A 24405-nucleotide genomic window follows, 5' to 3' on the forward strand; every position below is an offset into this window, starting at 1 on the left:
GCCGACAGATAGAAGGCCAACCCAGCCTGGGCTCGCCGATCATTTTAAGGACGGTTTTATGCTTCTTTCTGTCAAGACAGAAAGCACTGCAGGGGCTTAGGTAACAGCTTCTTCGGCACTGACTGATCCGAGACAAAAACGGACAGTCTCATTTGGGGCACGAATGACCAATTTCTTACAAAATACTCCAGGGTTTCGAATCAAGTTTTCCGGTAAGGATGACCTCATCAAATTCATCTTCTGTATTTTGTGAGAAACTCATTCTATCCTGGCACCTACCTCTGAGGCAGGCTTCCTCCCTGCAACTCCACCCCCCACCCCACTCCCCACCCCCCAATACACACACTAAAGGGGAGAGTAAAGCAGAGGGAAGGGAGTTACTGACAAGGCTGAGAAGCAAGCAGGCAACGGGGTTAGATTCAGAGTCCATCCTAAAAATGCTCTCTGCAGCCACCTGTCAGTGACCAGTCTGCGAGAGGGGCTCAGCGTTTTTTAGCTCTCAGGTGCTTGGGTTTCAAGGCATCAACCATCCACTCAGAAACACGGAACTATGGTGAGGTGGTCTCAGATAAGGACTTTTTCAAAGAGCCAGCTCCCCCTGAATCTCTGCCACAGGGTTAGAGCTATCCTGTACCATGTGTTTCCTCACAGAAACGAACAAAGTGAGCCACAAGTTGCTTGGAAGCCATCTGGGAGCAGAGAAGTCTTCCATCCAGGGCGGATTTGCCTGCATGGCTATTGCCTGTGACAGTTAGATGGGTATGGACTTAGCCAGAACCAAGACACCACACTACCCCTGTGCCCATCATGAAGGATCCCTGGCTGATATCCTGAGTAGGGCTATCCCAAACAATTCCACCGCAGTCACATGAGCTGATGCCAAGATACATAGTGGTGGCTAGAAAGGCGGGGAGGTTGACATCACCTCCTATGGACTTTCAGCCTCTCTGGGGCTCAAAGATTCTCCATGGCATTCAAGTGAGTAAGCAGAAGGCCACTTGTGCCTGTTTTAAAGTGGAGCCAGCCCATGGCTGGACAAGAGATCCTTAAAGTGGTAGTCTTAAAGCTGAGGCCCTGCTCTGGGATACAGGGAGCTTGGCCTTGAAGGCTCAGCCTTAATGGGCTGTCTGAGGCTGCCTGATACTTTCACCCACCACTTCCGCTAATGTCTTTGTACCAGCTTGAAAAGCACCTGACAAAAGGAAGCTGCTAAGGAACCTTCCTGGCCTCTACAGGGGAAGCCAGTCCTCCAGGGGAATGGGACCATGTGGGAAACTGTGGGACAAGTCTGTACCAATGTCCTCAAACCATATGACAAGCTGGGGACACAAGTGTCAGATTCTCCTCTGCTTCTTTCCTTTTGTGTTCAGTCTGGAGGTAGCAGAAATCCCACTAAGATGTGAGGGTCACGTCCTTGCTCTTGGAGGTCTGGGGCAGGATGAGGTTGGCTCAGAATTTGTGGAAACTTCTCGTTCCTTTGGAAGTCAGTCACGTCGAATGACGTTTTGCTGGGGCACATGGGTGAAAGGATGTTTGGCTGTAGCAAACACATGAGCGGACACTTGATGAACGAGTATCAATATGGCCCCACTGACAGTGGGAGAGGGGCATGGAGCCTTGCTTTGGGTTGCTCCGCCTCGCTTTTCTTCGCTAACAACACACATGTATTGGCTCGTCCTACATAGCGTTGTTGAGCTCAATGTGTGGCAATGCTGTCATTGACAGAAACTCACCCAAGAACTGCTCACGAGGTTCCTGAGGCTGCTGGACGTTTCTGCAGTCTTGCCTTAGGCCGGTTGGTGAGCCTAGTGGTTTCTTCAGGATTGAACTACAGCTGCCCGGTGTCTGCTTGCTGAAAGGACTGGACTGTAGCTGCTGGTTCGTGTCTGATGTCTGCCTGCCTCAAGGATTGGTCTGCAGCTGCTGAGTGGTATTTAGTGTTTGCTATGGGACTGATCTGCTGCCGAAGAAGATCTAGCTTGCCCCCAAAGAACTATTGCTGAACAGTTCCACTTTCCCCATCTCCTAGTAACTTTCCTTTTCTACTACTTCTGTTGGGTGGTGGGCTAGAGGAGAGGTTGAACCCTTGTTAAAAATAGGTTGCCAAAAAATTTTATGCCTATACAAGCCCTTTTCCATAGGGGCTAGCACAGAGCGACTTCAGGGAACCACACTAAAGGCGAGGGATTTTGAATGAACAATCTAGAAAATGGCAAACACCCCAGAACCAAGCTTGGAAACTGGGGTTGAACACAGCAGGTCCTGGTCCCATGGCCTGTGCACTCGTGCACATCTGTGGATGTGTGCCTATGCACAGCAGGCCAGGGGCAATGGAAGTTTCACTGGGTGTTGTGAAACTGCACCCAGCTTACATATGTGCATCACAGGAGCACATGTGTACACGCGTGTAAACAAACCCCTGCATGTGTAACACTCTATGCATGACTGCACGCACACTCAGGTACAAAATTCCTCAATGCATGAATGTCAACACTCATATACACATATATGCACGTGCACATGCGTATACACACACACACACACACACACACACACACACACACACACACACACACACACACACAGGACCCTAAAGGAAACTTGAATTTGCAGATTGCCTGCTTGATGTAGGGGTGGAGGTTGGCATGGTGATCGGGTGGAGCCTCAGCCCCAGAGTCCAAGGCAGCAGGTGAGACACAGGTCAGAACAGTGCAGGGCCAGGTACAGAATTGATTGTAGGAGGACAGGACTGTCACAGCCCTGCGGGAGGCTCTGGCTGTGGTTCCATTAGTGGCTATCTCCCAGCAAAGCCAGAGACGACCAAGGCACAGCAGGAGGGATGGGACACAGGCCAGGAGCACGCTCACCCTGCCTCATCCTGCCAGATGGCTCTAATATGGCCTAGTGAATAATTCAGCAGATATACTCAGACAGAAGGGGAGCCACCAGTGCCAGGCCAGGCCAGGCCAGGCCAAGGGCAAGCAAGGTATGGATTGAGGAAATCCAGGCCTAGAACACTCAGGGTTTGGCTGTGCCCTACAACAGGAAGAGCCCTGTCTGGCCTCCCAGACCCTTTCCATCCACATCCTGGCACTTTCTGAGGTCTTTGTGATACTGGTTACATGGCATGTGTGTCTAGACAGGGTTCCCTGCCCTAGGATAAGGCCTGCTACCATCCTGGCTGGGGACTATGTGGAGGACCAGGTCTTTTTTTTTTTTTTTTTTTTTTTTTTGGTTCTTTTTTTCAGAGCTGGGGACCGAACCCAGGGCCTTGCGCTTCCTAGGCAAGCACTCTACCACTGAGCTAAATCCCCAACCCCGGAGGACCAGGTCTTAAATTACACTAGTCCAGTCTATCTTTCTACCTGACATGAGTTCTCTAGAAGAAAATATGTTTTGAAGCATCAAACAAAACAAGGTCTCCCACAGTTCCCTGGGGAGGGGGGTTGTGGGAACAGTGGGATGACAGTGGGACTAGAAGACCACATAGGCTCTTGAGTGTCTGAAGTCCCTATCGCTGCAGGACACCAGGGCTGGCAGGAAGAAGCCACAGCCGGCCACCCATAAGAACCCAGGATCCCCCTCTGGTGTTAAGGGAGCCAGGTAGGCTTCATAGGATCAGGTGGAAAGACTGGGCCTTGAAGGTGCTGTAGGGGAACCTCTTATTATAGCTTTACTTCAAGGTGACAAATAGATCTTCAATCTCAAGTCCCCTCCTCTCCCCTGTAGTGTTCCTGAAACATTTGGGCCCATGTGAGGGGGTCGCTCTGCGCTGTGCCCTTGCAGAGTCTGAGACCCTCAGTGACAAAGAAGCTGGAACAAGAAACCATGGAAATGTCTACAAATTCAGGGTGCCCCACCTTCCCCCGCCTCTTTCAACCTGGAGCCCAGACACACAGAGTGGGGGTGTCTGAAGCTCAGGTTCTCGCTAACGACTTGAGGGGCCGGGACTTCGAAGACTTTCCACTTCCAACCTTCTCCGGGTGAGATGCTAGCTCAGCAGACTAGGAGGAATACTTTTTCTTGGCTGTTGTTGGGTTTTTGTTTTGTTTTTGATTCTGTTCCTTGAGACAAGGCCTCTCTACATAGTATCTCTAACTGTCCTGGGAGTCACTATGTAGACCAGGCTGGCCTTGAACTCCTGAGTGCTGGGATTAAAGGCATGTCCCATCAGCCCTGGCTCAAATAGCACATTTCCAATGGGGCTCAGTGCCAACGTCTAATTGCCGTGTGCCACCTGGCTGGGAATGAGTCCTCCAGAAAAGTCTCATGTAGAGGGGGTGTGTCTGTTTAAATGCATAGCTTCCCACACAGTGGGCTCAAACTATGACAAAGCATGACCCGAGAAATCTCACTTCACTAGCCGCATGTGGTCTTACACACCCGTGACCCCCAGAATTTTGAATCCGAGGCGGGTAGGAGTTTGAGGCTAACTCTGTTGCACAGGGATGTCGAGGATAACCTGAGCTCTGCAACAAGATCCCTCTATCCCCTCAAAAGGACTAAAATTTGCTATGGTTCAAGAGAAGAAAGGGGGTATGTGCCTATCCCCCGGGGGAGGTGGTCCACAGAAGCCCCTGTTCAGTCTGAGGCTAGGAGCAGTGAAGGAACTCCAGCAGAGCCTTTCCCACGGTGTCTGCAGAAAGAAGAGGCAGAACTAGCACTTCAGGGCCAGTTACTTCGCATGACCCCAGCCAGCCTGGTGTGGGATCCTGGCCTGAGAGAGTAGGGCAGCTGAGCAGCCATGGCCCAGAGTAAGTGGTCAGGGATGGGGTGAGAACTCACAGCCTTTGGATGTCTGCAGAAATTAGCCAGCACTGGAAGAGGCAGCTCCTCAGAGTCAGCAAGGCCTCGGGTAGGAAAGCACCAGAAACGCATGGTTCATACAGACGGTACAGATAAAAATTATAGATGGTGTCTCAGTTAGTGGTCTACCGCTGTGAACAGACACCATGACCAAGGCAACTCTTATAAAGGCAGCATTTAATTGGGGCTGGCTTACAGGTTCAGAGGTTCAGTCCATTATCATCAAGGTGGGAACATGGAGGCATCCAGGCAGGCACGGTGCAGGAGGAGCTGAGAGTTCTACATCTTCATCTGAAGGCTGCTAGGAGAATACTGACTTCAGGCAGCTAGGATGAGGGTCTTAAAGCCCACACTCACAGTGACACACCTACCCCCCAACAAGGCCATACTTTCTAATAGTGCCACTCCCTGGGCTGAGCATAGGTGGAGAGTAAATGAAAATGTGTGTTGTGCAGACAAAGGGGCACTTAAATACATCTTATTTATTCATTAGCTAATTGAGTATTAATTCTTTAACTGAGGAAAATAAAAGATCACAGGGTCAGGCATGGCGGTGTATCCCGGTAATCCTAGCTCTTGGGAGAAGGAGTTGATCTCGAGTTATTCTCAGCCACACATCAAGTCCAAGGCCAATCTAGTCTACATGAGACCCAGGGTTCAAAACCAACTAAATAAGTAATCATAGATCAATAAGCCAGGAGTAAGCAGAGACTGGTAAGGAAACAGTCGGTGTGAGCAGAAAGTAGGAAATAGTATCGATCAGAGTAGAAACCAGTGAGCTAGAAACCATAGAGAAAATAGGTTTGCTCAAGATCCAGTTCTTTGAAAAGGTCAGTGAGTAAACTTCCACTCGGTCTATGGAAGGAACAGAGGGTATAGGTAACAGGCACAGCAGCAGCTGGGGAGACGGGCTGGAGGCTTTGAGGTAGGCCATACGATTTTTACCAGGACCTTGGAATTAAAGCAAGGCAGGGATTCCCTTTCCAGCTGAGCCTCTGGGTTGGGCCATCAGGGTGAAAACTTCAAAAGGTAAATGAAGTGAGCAGGTCGGTACAGTGTAAGCAGGACTCTGTCTGACCTCATCGTATTAAAAAGGAGGACCAGCCCAAGTGTCTAAGAGTTCCAAGACACAAAGCGTCTGTTCCTTTCATGGTGGATTAACTTTTTGGAAGACCCATCAAGATTCAGTTCAGTGAGGAAGTAGTTCTGTCTCCAGGATGTCTCCTTGGCTCCTAGAAGCAGATGTAAAAGGACTTGTGTGTGTGTGTGTATGTGTGTGTGTGTGTGTGTGTTGTGTGTGTTGTGCATGGTGTATGTGGTATGTGTATGTTGTATCTGTGCATGTGGTATGTGTGTTGTATGTGTGATGTGTGTGTATGTGTGATATGTTGTGTCTGTGTATGTGGTATGTGTTTGTGTGTGTGTGTTATGGTGTGTGGTGTATGTGTTGTGTATGGTGTGTGTTGTGTGTGTGGTATAGTATGTGTTGTGTGTGTTGTGTATGGTGTGCGTATTGTGTGTATGTGTGATATGTTGTGTCTGTGCATGTGGTATGTGTTTGTGTGTGTGTGTTATGGTGTGTGGTGTGTGTGGTATGTATGGTGTGTGTAGTATAGTATGTGTTGTGTGTGTTGTGTGTATGTTGTATCTGTGCATGTGGTATGTGTGTTGTATGTGTGGTGTGTGTGTATGTGTGATATGTGTATGTTGTGTCTGTGCATGTGGCGTGTGTGTGTGTGTTGTGTATGATGTATGTGTTGTGTGTATGTTGTATCTGTGCATGTGGGGTGTGTGTGTTATGGTGTGTGTTGTGTATGGTGTGTGTGTGTTGTGTATGTTGTATCTGTGCATGTGGTATATGTGTTGTATGTGTGGTATATGTGTATGTATGATATGTGTATGTTGTGTCTGTGTATGCAGTGTGTGTATTGTGTATGTTGTATCTGTGCATGTGGTTTGTGTTGTATGTGTGTATGTTGTGTCTGTGCATGTGGTGTGTGTGTGTGTGTGTGTGTGTGTGTGTGTGTGTGTGCACAAAGCACATCCATTGCAGCTATTATTGGTTGTTCTGGGGCTGGCATTTATCACATACTATCTTTCTTCTGGAAGGTGGTCACATTTTCCTGGTTCTAGGCGTGCTTGAGCACTTGAATGTCCAACACAGAACTGGGGTTGGCCTCTTTGGAGAACACAGATAGTTTTGTTGAGCTACTGGGTCATCCTGAATTCTAGTGTGTCGGAGATGGCCTTTCCAACATCAGACTTGTTCTCAAAGTTTGTGTTGAGCCAAATGTCCCTCCAAGAGCCCTGCAAGGGTCCACACGTAGAAGTAGGGATCTACCTCCTGGCTCTCTCCTCTCCCAGGACCTCTTCTCTTGCCTGCAGACTCCTTTGCTCAGCTCTACTGACCAGAAAAGTGGGGATCTTATCAGAGTTTTCTGTGGGTGCTGCCTCTCCCTTTGGGGGGATTGGTCCTGAGTTTCTCTGCCTTCACAGTGTGCCTGCTATATGAGTTCTCAAGAGCCACAAGCATCCTATTCATCCCTTTGTTAGAGTGAACAGCTCATACCACCTTGACAGAGTTTGTACCTAAGGATAAAATGCCACCATCCTTCTGAGGGCTCCTGGTGGAGCCCTCCATGAAGCCAGATCAAGTGTTTCCCCAACTGTGTGCCAGGTAGTAGGAAGTGCCAGGGACTGGGATACAGGGAAAGCTGCAATGGACTCTTTGTGGGGTGCAGGTTGACACTGTCCCTTGAGCAGAGAGAAGGGTCACTGGCTGACAGCAAACAGCCACACACTGTGCAATAGGGAGTTTGTGCCCATACGGTGGCACAGTGACTTCCTTCCTCACATCAGTGGCGGGGAGACATCCTCAGACACAGGCAATGGTGGGGGCAGCTGCTCTCTTATTGTGTCTTGGAGGAGAGGTTGAGATATCTCTGAACCCTTAGGACCAGACCCCTCTACCACCATACAATTTGGTCACTCAGGGGCGGGAGGACTAGAGCTTGTGCAGTGTGTACACGGCACTCCAGAACCAGCTGAGCTGCCTTAGATGGGAAAGTCCTTGTCAGACATGAGTCTCCTCAGTGCTTTGTCCTGGAAGAAGCTGACTGAAGGAGGAACCGATGAGCTCAGAGCTGGTGTGGGCAGTCTGGTCAGATGGGGGTGACTGGATGGGAAGAAAAGGAGGGGGTGGAGGCCCCCTCACACACACCCACTGTCAAACATTGACAGGAAGAGTCCTGAGGCATATGCACAGAGGCAGCTTAATGGTTTGGGGGTAAAGCCTCTTCAGAACATGCTGGGCTGGGAAAGACTCGGGGAACCATGGTGGCCCTGCAGTGGCAGCCACTGGCTAGGACTGCTGGACTAAACAGCCACACGCTCAGATGACCCACGCTTAGCTCCTACTCAACCCTCAGGGGACTATGGGTATTCTTTGAGGGAGGGCCAATCAAGCAAGGCCCCCAATGCTCTGCCTGGCCCCATGATTCCTTACCTAAAGCCCACCTTCCTTGTGAGACCCTCCCAAGAGCTGCAAGCAGGACCACTAGAAAACACCAGGCAGAGAGCCAAGGTCCAAGTATGGGGTTACTGCTTGGCGATGCTACTAGCAGCTGAGGGGCAGCTGTTTTGCAACCCTGAAGCAAAGCAAGAATGCTCCCTGTCCTGCCAGGTGTCATTTTGCTTCTTGATGAAAATGAGGGGGTTTGGAGTCAGGCAGCTTTGTCCAGATCTGCACACCATCCACAGGCCTCCCCGCCCCCTCTGTGTGTGTGTGTGTGTGTGTGTGCGTGTATTCCTCCTGCTGCAAAGATTCTTTGGGACCATCACTCTTCACTTTGGGGCTAGGGGTCTGACACTGAGATGCAGAGCTAGGAGCCAGCTTGGGCAATGTCCGCACATGGATGGTGGTGGGAGGAACGCCCTGAAGACTGGTTTCCCTGAAAGCCCTCACTGACTTGAATGGCAATGTCTTTCCTAAATCAACGAAGGTTGTAATGCCAGGCTCATTCGAGCTGATGGCATGGAGGACAAGGCCATCTCTAGAAATTCTCTCGTGACCAGCCCAGGATGCTGGCAGAGTCCATGTGCTTCATGTCAAGATGAGGCCCTGAACAGTGAGTCCGAATGTCTGAGGCACTATGTCCCCCTGCCCCCCGCCAACTGAGGGGAGTTGAGGCACTAAGGGGCCCTGGACCACAGGAGGACATCTCAGAGAACCAACTCAGCAGCTTTGCAGCCCTTAGCAAACACCATGGACACAGAGCCTGCAGGCAACTTCCTCATTAGGACAGTCCCGCTGAACTCAGAGCCACCGTGGAGGCCACGCTGACTATGACGAATAACACTGCCTGCCTCCGCAAGTCCTTGAAACCTTCTTCCTCGGCATCATGACCTGGTTGATGGGTGGGAGGACTGCCGAGCTAGGCGGTCTAGGAAGTGTAACCATTCTTCCTTACAAAGTTGCAAAGAAAGTCCCGGCATCTGGAAAGTTACCTTTCACATCTGAACAAACAACTTTTTAAAATATAGGAAACGACTGTTCGAGCAACGAACAGCATTCCCGGAGGTACCTTTATGTAAATGTGAGACTGAGTTAATTTTTGTTTGTTTGTTTTGACAGGATCTTGTTATGTAGCTTAGTCTGGCCTAGAACCTGGGGAAACCCTCTTGCTTCAGCCTTATAACAGGCTCCTCATTCGATTTTAAGCAAACAGAAGGCAGGATCTGGAATGCCAAGAGAAACAGATATTGCCGCCAGGTGGTGTTTGAGACACACAGAGGCTGAAATGGGTGAAGATTCAGGGAGAAGGAGGAAGAGGGAGCAAGTCACTGAATTAGCCATTAAGAAAACGTTGTGGAGAACCCCACATAGGAATGGCAGACCATAATGATCAGCACCTCACGATTCAGGTGGGTGGGTGACGTGTGGGTCCTGCTATTCCAGGGATCGTCCTCCGGCTCTATCTCGAGCTGGGAAATGCTGGGCTGGGGGCCAACAAAACACTCTGGCTCTGACAGTGGACTCATTTTTAACTGGTATTATTTCATTAGCAGCTTTACTCAGCCGGTTGGCAGTACCCCAACCCAGCCACCAGCCGATGCCCCAGCCTCAGGCTTGCAGAGCTCTGCCTGAATCTTCCATTTACATACTCAGCCAGTGTGCTCCCCATTTTCAGCATCTCCCTTACTAAGCACTCTAGAACACCCCACCCGTCCAGACTCAGCCCCAGGAGGGACATCAAACAGTTCCATCCCTGGGAACTTAAGTGCCAGGAACCGGGGAACTGGGGAGCCGGGGGGCTGGAGTGGGTAATACATGGACTGTGCTGTAGACTGAGGTGGCTGACTGAAGGCTATGGGCCTGTTTTCTGACAGGAGAGATTCTCCAAGCCCAGCAAGCCAAAGACATCAAGGGCCTGCTCTCTGCCAGTCACTGTCCATAATAATTTTAGGTGATATAGTTTCCTCCTTAAATAGCATCTAAGCGAACTGGCAAGTTGCCACCTCCTAAAACAGTCTTTGATGCAAACAGGCCTCACATATATCACACTCTAAATTAAACATTAATGTGGCCACTCAGACCCTAAACACAGGACCTGCCTGCCTACCAAGGTGACAAGGCCCATTGCACAAACTCCCTCTGCTTTATCCCTTCTCACTTGGAAAATTACTGTGGAACACGAAGATGGAGTACAATTCATGGAGATATTGGCTGAAGAGAGAACAGCTCATAAACATCAGAAAGGGCCTTCGGTGACATCTCCTCTCAGAGCTATACACAATAGAGGTCTATGGCCATTAGGGAGATGGTGTCTGTCGGGACATTTGGTTGGTGGCAGTAGTCCAGATTCTATCTTAAAGGATATAGACCCTGCTGTACATACACATACACATGCACATGCACGTGCACATGTATACACACATACACATACACACACATATACACACATACACATCACACACACATACACACATATACACACATACACATCACACACACATATACACATGCACAAATACATACACACATATACATATACACACATACACACGCACATACATACATAAACATGCACATACACACATATACATCACATACACATACACACATACACATCACATACACACATATACATCACATACACATACACACATACACATCACATACATACATATACATGTACATATATACATACACACTCATACATGCATATACACACATACACATTACATACACATACACACATACACATGCACACATACAGATACACACATATACATACATACACACATACACATACATATACATACAATACACGCATACACACACATATACATACACATACACACATACATATATACACACATATACATACACACATACACACATATACATACATATACATACAATACACATACACATACATATACATACACATACATACATACACACATACATATACACACATACACATCACATATTCTTTTTTTTTTTTTTTTGGTTCTTTTTTTCGGAGCTGGGGACCGAACCCAGGGCCTTGCGCTTGCTAGGCAAGCGCTCTACCACTGAGCTAAATCCCCAGCCCCCACTTGATTCCTTCTATGGTGAGACATCCATGAACATGTCGTTTGTGGATGTGGGTGCGACTATGGGTTCAGGAACTCTGCATCACCAATGTTAAACTATTCTAAAGTGGAAAGTGCCCTTGGATGGGGAGGGGGAGTGGAACAGTCTCTGTCCCATTCGATTTCACACTGAGCCATCTAGAGTGAAGATCTGGGGCAGATGCCCTCAGGTTTCTTACCCCTGGAAGGCATTCTGAGGATGAGCCTGTAAAATACTTAAACACTCCACCAGGGGGCGCGACGCCCAAGTCTGCTCCAGGAAAATGTCACAAATGCCTTTCCTGGATTCAGTGGGTGGGCGGGTGGGCGGGTGGGCGGGTGTCAAGTCAAAGTGTGACAGTTATCTGAATGAAGCACTGAGAGTGTGGAGGCCTCTGCAAGACAGGCAGCTGGATCCCCCGCCTCTCCAGGGTCACAGAACAGCAGAGACCCCAGGCAGTCCACAGCTCTGTAGGGGTCGAGTTTCATCAGAGACCCTGGGACACTCTGCTGCAGCCACCTTGTCCTAGTGCCCACCCCAAGACTAAGCTTCTGGTCGGCTCTGGCCATCGAGCCTCCTTACAGTAATCGCTCCGATGATGCTAAATGTGTAGCCTGCCTTCCCGGAAAACTGCTGACACGCATGTCTGGGAAGGGGAGGGCTGGTGAGAGACAACCCGATCTACAGAATGCTTGATGGCTCAGACCTTAATCAATCTCTACTCTCGCAGCTAAAATAGTTGTGATTTATGGAATTCTGCAGGTTGGATCCCTGCCGCCCATGCATTCTGAGCAGCGAAGAGGAGGACTCACTGGACACCCTGCCTGCTGTGCTGTGTCCACCTCCTCCTGGACTTCTCTGAGGTCCCTCTGCTCGCCCTGGTCTCTCAGTCTCTGGGTGCAAAACAACACAGCATTCTGTATCTCCACTAGGATCTGCCACACCCTCAACAGCAGCCTTCGAGAGGTCTACTTGCTTGTTACCACTTCCGTCCTCTAGCAGACTCCTGCGACATGACACGGGTTCACACAGTGACCCTGGTCTGGGATCCTTCTCTGTGCATGACGAAATGCCAACTGAGGGAAGAGCCATTCTCTCTGGCTCCATTCATGGAGGACGAACACATTTGAACCAGTGTGTTGGTCAGAAGTTGACAGGAAATACCAGCTTCTCTTCAGCTTTAATATATCTCCTAAGGCTGTGTGTGTGTGTGTGTGTGTGTGTGTGTGTGTGTGTGTGTTGTGCATGGGGTATGTGTTGTGTGTGTGCTGTATGTGAGCTGTGTGTGTGCTGTATCTGCATGTGGTATGTTTGTGTTGTATGTGTGGTATGTTTGTGTTGTATGTGTGGTGTGTGTGTGTGTGTGTGTGTGTGGTATGTGTATGTTGTGTCTGTGCATGTGTTATGTGTGTGTTGTGCATGTGTTATGTGTATGTATGTGTGTATGTATTCTGTGTGTGTGTGGTATGTGTATGTTGTATCTGTGCATGTGGTATGTGTGTGTTGTGAATGTGTTATGTGTAGTGTGTGTGTGTTCTGTGTGTATGTGTGGTATGTGGGTGGTGTATATGTTGTATGTGTGGTATGTGTGCATGTGGGTGTATGTGTTTTGTGTGTGTGCATGGTATGTTGTGTATGTTGTGTCTGTGTGTGTGGTATGTGTGTGGTGTGTGTGTGGGTGTGTGTTTGTGCGCGCGTGTGTGTGGAAGCCAGAGATCAAGTTCAGGTGTCTTTTTCTATCATTCTCTACTTTACTTTTTGAGACAGGGTCTGTCACTGAACCCGGAGCTTGTCAATTTGGCTAGACTGACTGGCAGCAAGACCAAGGGATCTTTCTGCCTTTACCTCCCAAGTGAGCTGCTGCTCCTGGCTGTTTAACACGGGTGCTGAGAATACAGACTCTGGTCCTCACACTTGCACGGCAAATACTCAGTTGAGCCATATCCCCAGCCCAGTGATGCATCTTATTTGAAGACAGGCACAGTTGTAGGGAAATGGAAAAAGATTGGAAACAGCCCTTTTCACAAGCTCTAGGCTCATGACTGATGCTGGCCTTTGAATGCATCCAAGCCACACAGTCAGAGAGTGAATTTTCTCCTGTCAGACTTAAATTATAAACACAGCTCTGGCGACAGAACTGATGAGCAGGGGCCTGCTGGCAAGAAAATCAACTTCAATATCAGTCTGGGGAGTACAGAGAGGGTTCTAAGGGTTCACATTGACACGATGCACCACAGTTCCCCTAAAATCCCCAGAAACTGTCCCCAAGGAAGTAAGTTCCTGCCCCAAGTTTCCCACATAGGACCAGTCATTGAATTTAACATTCAGACCTGGGGACGACCCACAGGAGCTAAATAAATTCTGGTAAGAATGTGGGTGGCAGGGTTGGGGATTTGGCTCAGTGGTAGAGCACTTGCCTAGCAAGTGCAAGGCCCTGGGTTCGGTCCCCAGCTCTGAAAAAAAGAAAGAAAGAAAAAGAAGGAAAGAAAAAAGAATGTGGGTGGCAACAGACGTGGTATCTAAACACAGTAAGTGGTTGGGACCAGGGAGTAGCTCAGTGGATTACGACACTGGCTGAGGATACCTAACTCTATCCTCAGAACCCACGTTCATGCTTCTGCGGGATTATCCTGATTACCTTAGTTGATATGAGAAGACCCATCTCAATGATAGATGGGACTATCCTCTACTGTGTAAGTAGAGAAGGGACGCTAAGAGGCACACATGCATTTGTTGCTTTTTCCTTGTGCCCAGACACTTTAAGCTCCTACTGCCTCGACCTTCTTGCCACAATGAACCGATTGTACCCGTGACCCGAGATGGATCCCTTCTGCATTAAATTGCTTTGGTTGGGGTATTTATCATAGCCAAAGGAAGGTAACTAAGATACAGGCAAAGGGGGAACAGGATCTTACAGCATAGCTCACAACAGCCAAGAGGCAGAAGCAGCCCAGAGCTCATCAGTGAGGGAGGAGACAAGTATATGGTCCACACAGCAGACTGTCTCTCAGCTCTGAGAAGGAAGGGTGTTCTGACAACACGAGTGAGTGCCTAAGGGCGTAAGGAGGAGGGACATAAGCCAGTCACAGGAGGACATTACGTGATCAGCAACTCGAGTTCCCCAGAGCCACAAATGCAGAGACTGATGGCCCAGCAATGGCTACCAGGCCCTGGAGAGAGTGATGCAGACTGGCGTCCAGCAGGGATGGAGCCTTCCTGAAGCTGGACGCTGATGAGGGTTTTCCCGACATGAATTAGCCGAGTACCCTCGGCTCTGCGCTTGAAACATAAACCTAATGGTATATATGTCTTCCCAGAATAAAAACCCACATTAATGGCTTACCTACAACAAACCCCAAGCACAGACACGCGGCTGATGCATTTCAGACCCAGGTTCAGCTGCATTCTGGAAGGGACGCCATTACCAAATCAGAACACCTGGTTCTGAGCCCAGCTATGGTCAGACTTCTCAGCTCTCGGAGGCTCTGTCATCCATCTGTGTGGAGGAGGAGAGGGCACACAGTGCAGCTTGCTGTAAAGGTCAGAAACCGGACCGCATGTGCAATGGGCTGAGCTTGGGAGGCCACAACTCCCACTGTACAGCTGTTCTCGCAGCCTCCCATGGCCCATCTGACCCTTGGACACGTGTGAAGTTCTGGAAACACTTAACAGGCCTACCCAGGCAGGCCCAGAATTGGCCTTTAAATCTAGGCCTCGTCTAACCCAGACATGCCAACACAGATATACTGTGAATGCTGGGATATCCACTATTAGCCAGAGGGGAAGCCAGGGCTTCCAAGGATTCTGCAGCATGGCTAGGTCAATTGGGAGCTGGGGAAGGAGCTCTCATCTGAGACTTCTGCAGTACACTGGAGTGACTGTCACTAGCCTGTCTCTGTGCTGGGCTGGGTCCTCCCTCCCTCCTTCCTCCCTCCCTCCCTACCCCCCCCGCCCCCCCCCCCAGTACTCTGAGATTCCTACCTAATTCATCTAATTTTTGCTCCCTTTGCTTAGCGCACCCAGTGAGGATCCTGAAGGTCACAGGTATTATAAGACCTTCTCACTCCTCTCGGAGATGAAAGCTTCAAGAAGAGTCCCGGAACAGCTTCTGCCAGGTACCCCCAGGATATCCATACAGCATAGACACCCTCATTGGCTCGCTCCAGCGAGGCCGCCTGGGCTCAGCTGAGACACTTCCGCCCTCTCCTGGCTGAGATGGGTACTACAAGGAGAGACTAGTGAGAAAAGCCGCCTGAAGGGCTTAGGGACAGTCTTCTGGAGCTTCAAGGGTGTACACAGAAGGCCTGCGACTTAGGGGAACCTATTGGACTCAGAACTGGGAAAGGGAACTAGATTAGGCTACATGGCCAGGATTTCCTGTGCCACATAGAGTCCCACGTTCTCTCTCTCTCTCTTTTTTTTTTAAGATTCATTCATTCATTCATTCATTCATTCATTCATTCATTCTATGTAAGTACACCATAGCTGTCTTCAGACACACCAAAAGAGGACATCAGATCTCATTACAGATGGTTGTGAGCCACCATGTGGTTGCTGGGATTTGAACTCGAGACCTCTGGAAGAACAGTCAGTGCTCTTAACCGCTGAACAATCTCTCCAGCCCGGTGTCCCAGAGTCCCACATTCTTATAAATAGGAATATGGGCAACTTCATTTTCTAGTTGGAAAAACCGAGGCTTTGAGAAGCAGACACCTTTGCGGGTGCTGGATTAACACTCTGGGGCCTGTGATAGGCTTGGGGAGAAGCAAGACCAACAATGGCAGTAAGCCAGGGACGAAGCTAGCCCCTGGGCTGCTATATTTAGGGGCCATGTTCCAGATGCCTCACCAGCAGCACAAGCCCAGCATGCCCTGGGCAGAGTCTGGCCATTCCTGTTTGCAGACATCTAGAACTGACTCTGGAGTCCTTACCATTAAGACCAGGTGATATATAAAACATGCAGATTTTAGAGTCCACTGTGGCCTTACGGATGGCAGAGCTCTCACCTCCATAAAGTTCACTCCAGGCTTTGCAGAGCCCTGAGCCTCAGCTTGATCAGGATTCATACCAGATGAGTCTCCACCATCCTCTTAGAGCCCAGAGTCAGTACTACACATGGCCACCAGTCCCTCCTCTGTAAACAAGCCTGGTTTTAATTTGAGGGTTCCAGGTCATAAGCCCTGGTTAACATCCCTGACTGGACAGCTACTAAGAGAGGCATGGGACCCCCAGGTGTTGCCAACCAATGTACTCCCCAAAGTCAGAGCTGCCAAAAAGTGGACACTTGCCTTGCCACCCCACCACCCCTGGCCTCCCAGAAGCAGCAGAGTTCTGAGGCTCCTGTGTTCTGGGAAGGGAAGTGCTGGGAAGGGATGTGCCTGTTCCTACAGGCCACCAGACTTTCATTAAAGCAAACTTGGGCCAGAATATAGTCTGACTGGTACGCCTCAGGATTCAGGATTAAACATAGCTGGCTGTCTTACCCCAAACCCAGGTGTCTGGTGGTAGTGTGAGACCCAGATGGCCTACCAGTGAACAGAATCCAGGAGATTTAATAAAATTGTTTTTCCTTTTTCCCTCTTACGGTTCTTGGGCTAGATCCCAAGGCCTCATGCCTGTGAACCAAGTTCTGTAGAACTGAGCCACATCCAGGGCTGAAAAGCTTCTTGAGTATATCCCTAAATATCAGCTTTTGCTACCATTCTGCCCACAGTGGAGCAGACTCTTCCTCGAGAATGATTGAAAAACAGCTTGGGGGAAAAGGTCCTGCCTCACTGGATTCCAGTGGAACCAGAACACGGGGAAGATGCTCTTGCAATTGGACCTCAGCAGGAGTCTTCTTTGGTGGCCTTGCAGCCAACTCTGTGGAACCCAAGCTGCTGGGCTGTGGACCTACTCCAGACCTTCCTGCCCAGATCAGTTCATGACAACCACTCTTGCCCCAGCCTGAAAGGTGCAGACACTGCCCATGTCTGATTTTGCTTTTCCTTCTTCCTAGACAACAGAAATGTGTGCTATGAGGACCAAAAGGGCCCAGACAGAGCCCATTGTTCACAGAGGACTAGAGAGGCTACTAGTGTATTTTCCTTTTGTTCTTTTTCTTGCTGTCAAAGATATGTTGGGTGTTTGTAGCTCCTGCAGAAGTTACCAGCATAGGCTGGGATGAACCAGTATGGAGGAAGAGGGGTATGTAGGATGGGAGAAGGGACAGCAAGTCCTGCCCAAGGCCACCTGAGGCCCATCGTGGCATAACAGAACTCCTAAGGTGCCAGGTGTAGGGCAGGTGCCCTCTGACAGGCATCTCAGTCTGGGCCCAAGGAAGAACTAATAGGAGAATCAGGCACTGAGAGGCCCACTTTCCAGATTCCTCATGAGCACCAAGATATTCAGACATGCTAACTGGTCACCACCTAAAATGCCAGGAGGTGACTCCTGGGTTCTGAAGTGAGTAAGGAGAGGCAAGAGGACCATTCCCCACACACATGAACACACACACACACACACACACACACACACACACACACACACACACACACAAACACTGTCTCTGGGTAGTCAAGGAGTAAGAGAAATATCTCATGGGAAAGGGTGGGCTAGGATGAGAATTCACTGCCCAGCGCTGAGGGCCTCTGGATCAACAAACAACAAAGGTGGCCAGACGGTTCCCCATCGTGCATACAATGGCCGGTCTTCCTGTCATAGACATATGCCTATGGAAGAGGTCATGCCGAGAAGGCCTCAAGCAGTTGGACCATTACCTCATGAAGTGTTTTGGACAGGGGCCAGGAGACAGCTCAGCCGGTAAGGGTGCTTGCTGCCATACCTGATGACCTGAGTTCTCTCTGTAGGGCTTACATGATAGAACAAGAGAACAGACCTCTAGAAGTTGTCCTCTGACTTCCACACTATGTATGTGGGGGCAGCTATACATATATATGTGTGCAAGAGTAGGTCCGAGGCTGTTGGGCGTCTTTCTCAGTTCTCTGCCTTATATATTTGGGTGTGGTCTCTAGTCCAGCTAGCTCTGGGGTCTCCTGCTTCTGCCCCCTGCGTGTGTGGGTAGCCACCATGACTGCTCACCATTTACACGTGCTGGAGATCAGAACTCAGGACCTTACATTGTTCAGCAAGTGTGTTACCTACTGGGCCATTTTCCCAGCCCCTGAATTCTGTACTTTAAAATAGTCACTTGGGCCGTGTATGGTGGCGGCACGTCTGTAACCTGGCACTTAGGAGGTAGAGGTAAGAGGATGGGGTTTCAATGTCATTCTCATCTGTGTGGCAAGTTCCAGGCCAGCCTGGACTAAATGAAACTGTGTTTCAAAACAAATACAGACCAAACCAAAGAGCCCAGCAGCAGCAACAATAAAACAAACACAGGAATAAATGTTGGACCTGGGCTGGAGGCAGTGTGTCTGGCGTGGAGGAGGGCCTGGGCTCCATCCCCAGCACCAGGTGGTAAAGTAGTAAACGTTTTGTCACTTTTATTTGTGACACTGAAACAGCAAAGCCATCCCTCAGTGGCTGCTCTGGGGAGATCTGAAGACACAGGGCCGTGGTGCCCACAGTAGCAGAAAGATGTCTGCACGAACGTGGGGTCAGGGCAGGTTTCAGCTTCCTTAACCCAAAACAAGCCAGCCACATTCCAAGCTTTGATCCTATTTAGACACACATTGCCAGTCGAGCGCATTGCGTGAGCAGTTCCTGGTGGGCGTGATAGCAGGGCTGTGTTTGTGTTTTAAGCGTGCAAAGAGCCACGCTCGGCAAGGCAGTGGGAATGGATGAGGTCATAGGAACCCAAGATTTGGCCCCAAGTAACCTGGGTGGGCTGGGGGTGGGACCTGCAGAGACTGGTGATGGCTTGTGTGTGTTCTGTGTGTGGGTGTTTAAATGTTTCCAGAACAGGACAAAGCAGGAACTGGTAGACACCACCCACAAAGGCTGGACCCAGGTGCTGGTCAACTCCAGGCTCCCAAGTCTATTTGTGAGGACTTCGTAAAAGACCCGGGGCACCATTCCTGCTGCGGTGCCCAGAGCAGCAGAATCCATTGTTCCACAGGGATCCGAGATCCCCTACTGTGTCCCCTGTTGTGGCTTCCGTGGCCTGCAAAGGCTGGCTCACCAGCATGATTGAAGCAAGAACAGAGATGTGGAGAGAAATGTGAGACCCGGGGTTCGGGGCCTCCCAGGACCAGAGGACCAAGGGTTTCTGCTGGGACCTGGAATTTTCCACAGGCACATCCGTCTCTCATGTGACTAAACCACATCCTCGTTGCTTGAGATGAACAGACCTCCAATGTAGGAACAGGAGGAAGGGGTGTGCTCTTTGCCTTATCAAAGAACTTTTCCACTGTGGCATTTGGGCCCTTGGGCCCTTGCTCGACACTCCCCCCAACTTCCTGTGGGAACCCACATTGAGCTTCACCACAAGTTTCTGAGATGGTGGCTCCCTCACCCTAGCCTAGAAAATGGAAGGGTCGGAGATGAATCGCACACACAAAGCTGAGACCTGTGTCTCCTTCCTCCTTTCCCCATCAGAACCCAGGTCCAGCTTTGCCCCTCACAGAATCCCTATTCCTACCACCAGCTACCATGCCAAGCCCTGGGGAAATGCCCTGAGCACCAAGATGACAGGAAGTGTCACTCAAGACCAGAATGACAGTTTTCTAAGTGCTTCTCTGTGACTTTCATGACAGACCATGGTGGCCTTCTAACATGTCATTTTTCCTTAGATGGACCAGGCTCTGAGTAACCCTGCCATCATGTAAAGTTTGAACTACAGCCAGCCAAGCCAGGAGCTGTCAGAGCAGAGAACACTGCTACCCTAACAGAAGACTCGGGGTGAGAGGGGGAATCCCAGATGCCTCAGGTGAGATGTTAGGGGTCATCTTCCTTAGAGAGCACTTTCTGCTCAAGGCTCCCACCCACCCCTACACCCTGGCCCAGAGATTCCCATTCATTGACCCAAGAAGCCCACACTTTGATCCCAGGAAGTCTCATAGACTGATCCCTCAGGACTCCACCATCCTGTTCCTTTGAAACCTCCACATATGCTAACCACAGGGACCCCTGACACGGACCCATGGGCTAACTGTGAGACCTGGGAACTCCTCCAGGCTTCATCTGGTGGTACAGCTGGAGAAGCTGAAACAGGGCCTTATTTCCCAGGGCCCTGGTCGCTGAGCAGAGTCAGGGCTGTCCACACGGTCTCCAGACATCACATGTAGTTGGTCTGAAGCTTTCTGGTACAAAATTAACCCCCTGGGCACCATCCTGGGCAAGCCCTTCCATTCCCACAGCCAAATACCCAAAGATTGTTTGCCTCTCTCTATGGTGACAAGCACCACGCCTAGTTGCCATACATAGTGAGGCTGTCCCTGCATCACACCAGGGGTCCCCTAACCCACAGACCTTACATGCTGCGTGTGAGTCCTGCTCAGCAGTGAAAACAACATGGCAGCACACACATGATTGACTGAACACACTAAGAACACTGAAGCCCGTGAGGTCTGTCTCTGTGTATCATCCATGCTCCATCCCTGGGCCTCAAGCATATAAGTAAGAGCTACATCCCCAGCCTTCCTTTTACTTTTAATTCAGAGTCAAGGACTCACTCGTTTGCCCGGCCTGGTGTTTAGCTTACAGTCCTTCCACCACAGCCTACCAGAGAGTTGGGATTCTAAGCCTGTGCCACCAGGCCTGGTGCGAAGTTAATCTTGATATCTTTTATTTAAATGTAACAGAATCATAAAACCACCCCGTCAATCAGGAAGCAATGTGAGGAACGGCAGATACCCTACTCTGTTTAGCTTCTACATCTTCAAACATTTGTGTTTTACATCCACTGCCCGTGTCAATTCAGGTACTGAGGGGTTTGTTTTTTTTTTTTTTTTTTTTTTTTTATCAGAAATACTGGACTTAGAGAGCTGGCAAGATTGCTCAGTGGGTTAAGACAACTGCTACCAAGCCACCTGAGTTCAATCCCTAAGACCCACATGGTGAAGAAGAGAACCAACTCCCACAACTTTTCCTCTGACCGCCATGTGTATACTGTGTGGCATGCACAAGCCTCACGCAAGATGGATGGATGGATGGATGGATGGATGGATGGATGGATGGATGGATGGATAGATAGATGATGGATGGATGAATGGATGGATAGATAGACAGATAAATGATGGATGGATGGATGATGTGGTAACATTTTAAAAAACAGATTCTGGACTGGACTTAGAATTCACAAAAGTTAGGCAACAAAGCACTGGAACAGGATATGGAAACAACTCAGTCAGTGGAGTACCTTGCCTTACAAGCACAGGGACCCAAGTTAAATTCACAGAACTCACCTTAGAGGTGGGGGTGGGAGGGAGTGGGCGTAGTGGCTCGAGTTCGTAATCCTTAGCACTGCAGAAGCAGGGACAGTAGATCCCAGCAGTCAGCCTAGCTCACTTGCTGTGCTCCAGGGAGGAAGAGACCTTGTCTCAAAAATCCAAGGCAGACAGCACCTGAGGAATGACACCCAAGGTTGACTTCTGGCCACCACAAACGTCTGCACATGTGCACCTTCTTACACAAGAATGCACACTTTTGTAAAGTAGACCCACGGGCCTAACGCATACGTAGATAATGACTGGTTTATTTAAAAAAAAATTTTTGCTGTTGTTTGGCAACAGGGTCTCGCTCTGATCCTTGTGACATGTGACTGTGGCTCTCTGTCATTTCTGAGTGCACACTATCATAAGTCATATCTACGACATACTGCCACGGTCTCTGATTGTCCGGTCTTATCTGCTGGTGTCTAGTCTCCACGGAGGGCTCTGTCGGGCTCCACTGCAGCTGCAGCATGTGAATGGAATCAGAAACACAAGAAAAAAGGAAGGAGGCCCAGAGCCTCTCACTGAGATGTGGTGCTAACCCCAACCAGGAGGTCTCTGAGGCCTGGAGATTACCAAGGCCTCACAGGAAAGGGTACTGACAGGGCTCAGCAGTCTGGAATCCCTACACCCAGGCCTGCCCGCCACAGCTGGTCAGCAAACTCCTTGGATCTGTTGATGGCCTCACCCACTGCCTGTAGTTCCTCATAGAGCTCCAGGGCAGTGTGGTGTGATGAGAGAGAAGGTCCCAAGACAGGTAGGTAGGAACCTATCTTTCTATGGGCTGAAATCCTAGGTCTCAGGTAACAGTCTGTGGAATTTGTTTTTTAGATGTGTGAAGGTCTTCCAGGTCATCCATTCACTTGTATATTTAATAAACAAAGTTCACAAAACCCATGTGTGCTGGTGGGAGACACAGGTATGTCAGGCCCTACCCACAAGAGGGAACTAGAGGAGAGTCAGTTTTTCTTTCCATCAGAGGGAGAGAGAGAGAGAGAGAGAGAGAGAGAGAGAGAGAGAGAGAGAGGAAGAAGAAAAAGAAGAAGGAGGAGGAGGAGGAGGAGGAGGAAGAAGAGGAAGAGGAAGAGGAGGAGGAGGAGGAAAAGGAAGAGGAAGAGGAAGAGGAGGAGACCTGGGTAGAAGACTCAAGGGCTATAGACTCTAAATGAACCCACCATAGCAACTCGATTACAATCCCAACACTCAGAAGACTGAGGCAGGAGGATTGACAAGAGGTTTTGTCCACCTGAGACTCTGGACAAAGATCTAATGATGTCTTCACCATCAGGCTGGGCAACTGTGTGTTGGGGGCAGGGGTGGGTAGGGTGGGGATACAGGGTCTCCACTTATTGCTGGAAAGCTGGAGATGGGTATGTTTGGGCCTGCACCCCGCCCCGGGCCCTCAGACCTCCAGACTTGCACCAGCAGGAAGGTTGGCCAACTATGTCTCAGGCTTTAATAACTTAGCTGGTTCTTAACCCTCCCTCCCAGTTACCAGGCTTCCAGGCGCTTCGAAAGGAATTTACCCAGGTGAGGGGGGTGGAATCTGCTGTCACCGAGGCAAGCTGGACCAAGCTGTTTCCTAGGAGTTGGTGTGCCCTATCGACAACACTGCTTGGAGTCTGCTCCTGACACTGTCACGAGGGCCATGTACCTGGTCATAGCCGTGTCCTTGCGTAACCAGGACCGCCTGGTACGAGTATTCCTCACTGCCAGAGCCCCCCCCCCCCCAAATGGCTGCCGTAAAAGCCATTGGAGTTAGGCATTCTCCTTGTAGGCTGAGACCAACCCAGGAAACAGATCTCAAACATCCCCAGGGCAGAGACTTCCCTAGTTTCCTGAATGTAATTTTCCAGAGTTGAAACTTTCCTCTCAAGCGGGGAAAAAGAACATTTATATAGCTGCTGACGGCACACGCAGAACTATTTCTGTCCAACCAGAAGCCACCTCATCCCAGCCGTGGTCCCAGCACTAGCACAGGTAGAGACAGCAAGATCAGGAGTTCCAGGTTGCCCCAAGCTACCTAGGGAATTCAAGGCCAGCATGAGACTGTCTCAAATATGTGCTCTCTCAGAGTTTCAGTGCTGGGTGGGCATGGAGGAAAGGCCAAACTCTGAGAGCCAAGGCAGGTGGAATGCTGGGTCTGCTCCTCCCCCTCCCCGTCCCCCTCCCCCTCCAGGTACAGGTCTGGGCATATGTGTGCAGCCCCTACAGGGTAGGGAACGTTCTGGAGGAAGGAGGCCCACGGGGACAAAGACACATGACTCTCTGGACACCTGTGGGACAGATGCCTGCAGGAGAGCCGTCCCTGGTCAGAGAGGCACAGAGGAGACAGATGTGAACACCTGAGGCTGTGTGTCGGATGGTGGTTCCTTTCAGCACCAGACCCCAGGGGGATGCACTGTGGCACACGGCCTGCCTCAGATGGAGCCTAGCCAAACCAAAGCCAAAAAGCCGAACCTCTTGCTGGACCCCAATGCCTTCTGGGAGTACAGGTGGCAAGAGTTCATGGCAGGAGGCCTGTGTGGCTGCCAACCAATGGCGAGGAGCAGGGAGTGGTGTGCCCGGGGTCTGGCAGGACCCTGCAGATCAGTGTAGAGTCCATCT

General features: G+C 50.0%; 1 long non-coding RNA gene across 2 annotated transcripts in view; it reads left to right on the top strand.

Annotated features, from left to right (window-relative positions):
- The window catches only part of LOC147995872 (uncharacterized), a 58723-nt gene extending 35902 nt beyond the window's left edge, over positions 1-22821 (top strand). For both annotated transcript variants that reach the window (XR_015684902.1, XR_015684903.1), the window contains exons 2-3: positions 20158-20294; positions 21333-22821. This is a non-coding gene — a long non-coding RNA (uncharacterized LOC147995872). The remainder of the gene's footprint in view (positions 1-20157; positions 20295-21332) is intronic.
- Positions 22822-24405: the final 1584 nt, after the last annotated feature.

This window comes from Rattus norvegicus, chromosome 3 (genome assembly GCF_021556685.1).
Source record: "Rattus norvegicus strain SHRSP/BbbUtx chromosome 3, alternate assembly SHRSP_T2T, whole genome shotgun sequence".
Classification (NCBI taxonomy): domain Eukaryota; kingdom Metazoa; phylum Chordata; class Mammalia; order Rodentia; family Muridae; genus Rattus; species Rattus norvegicus.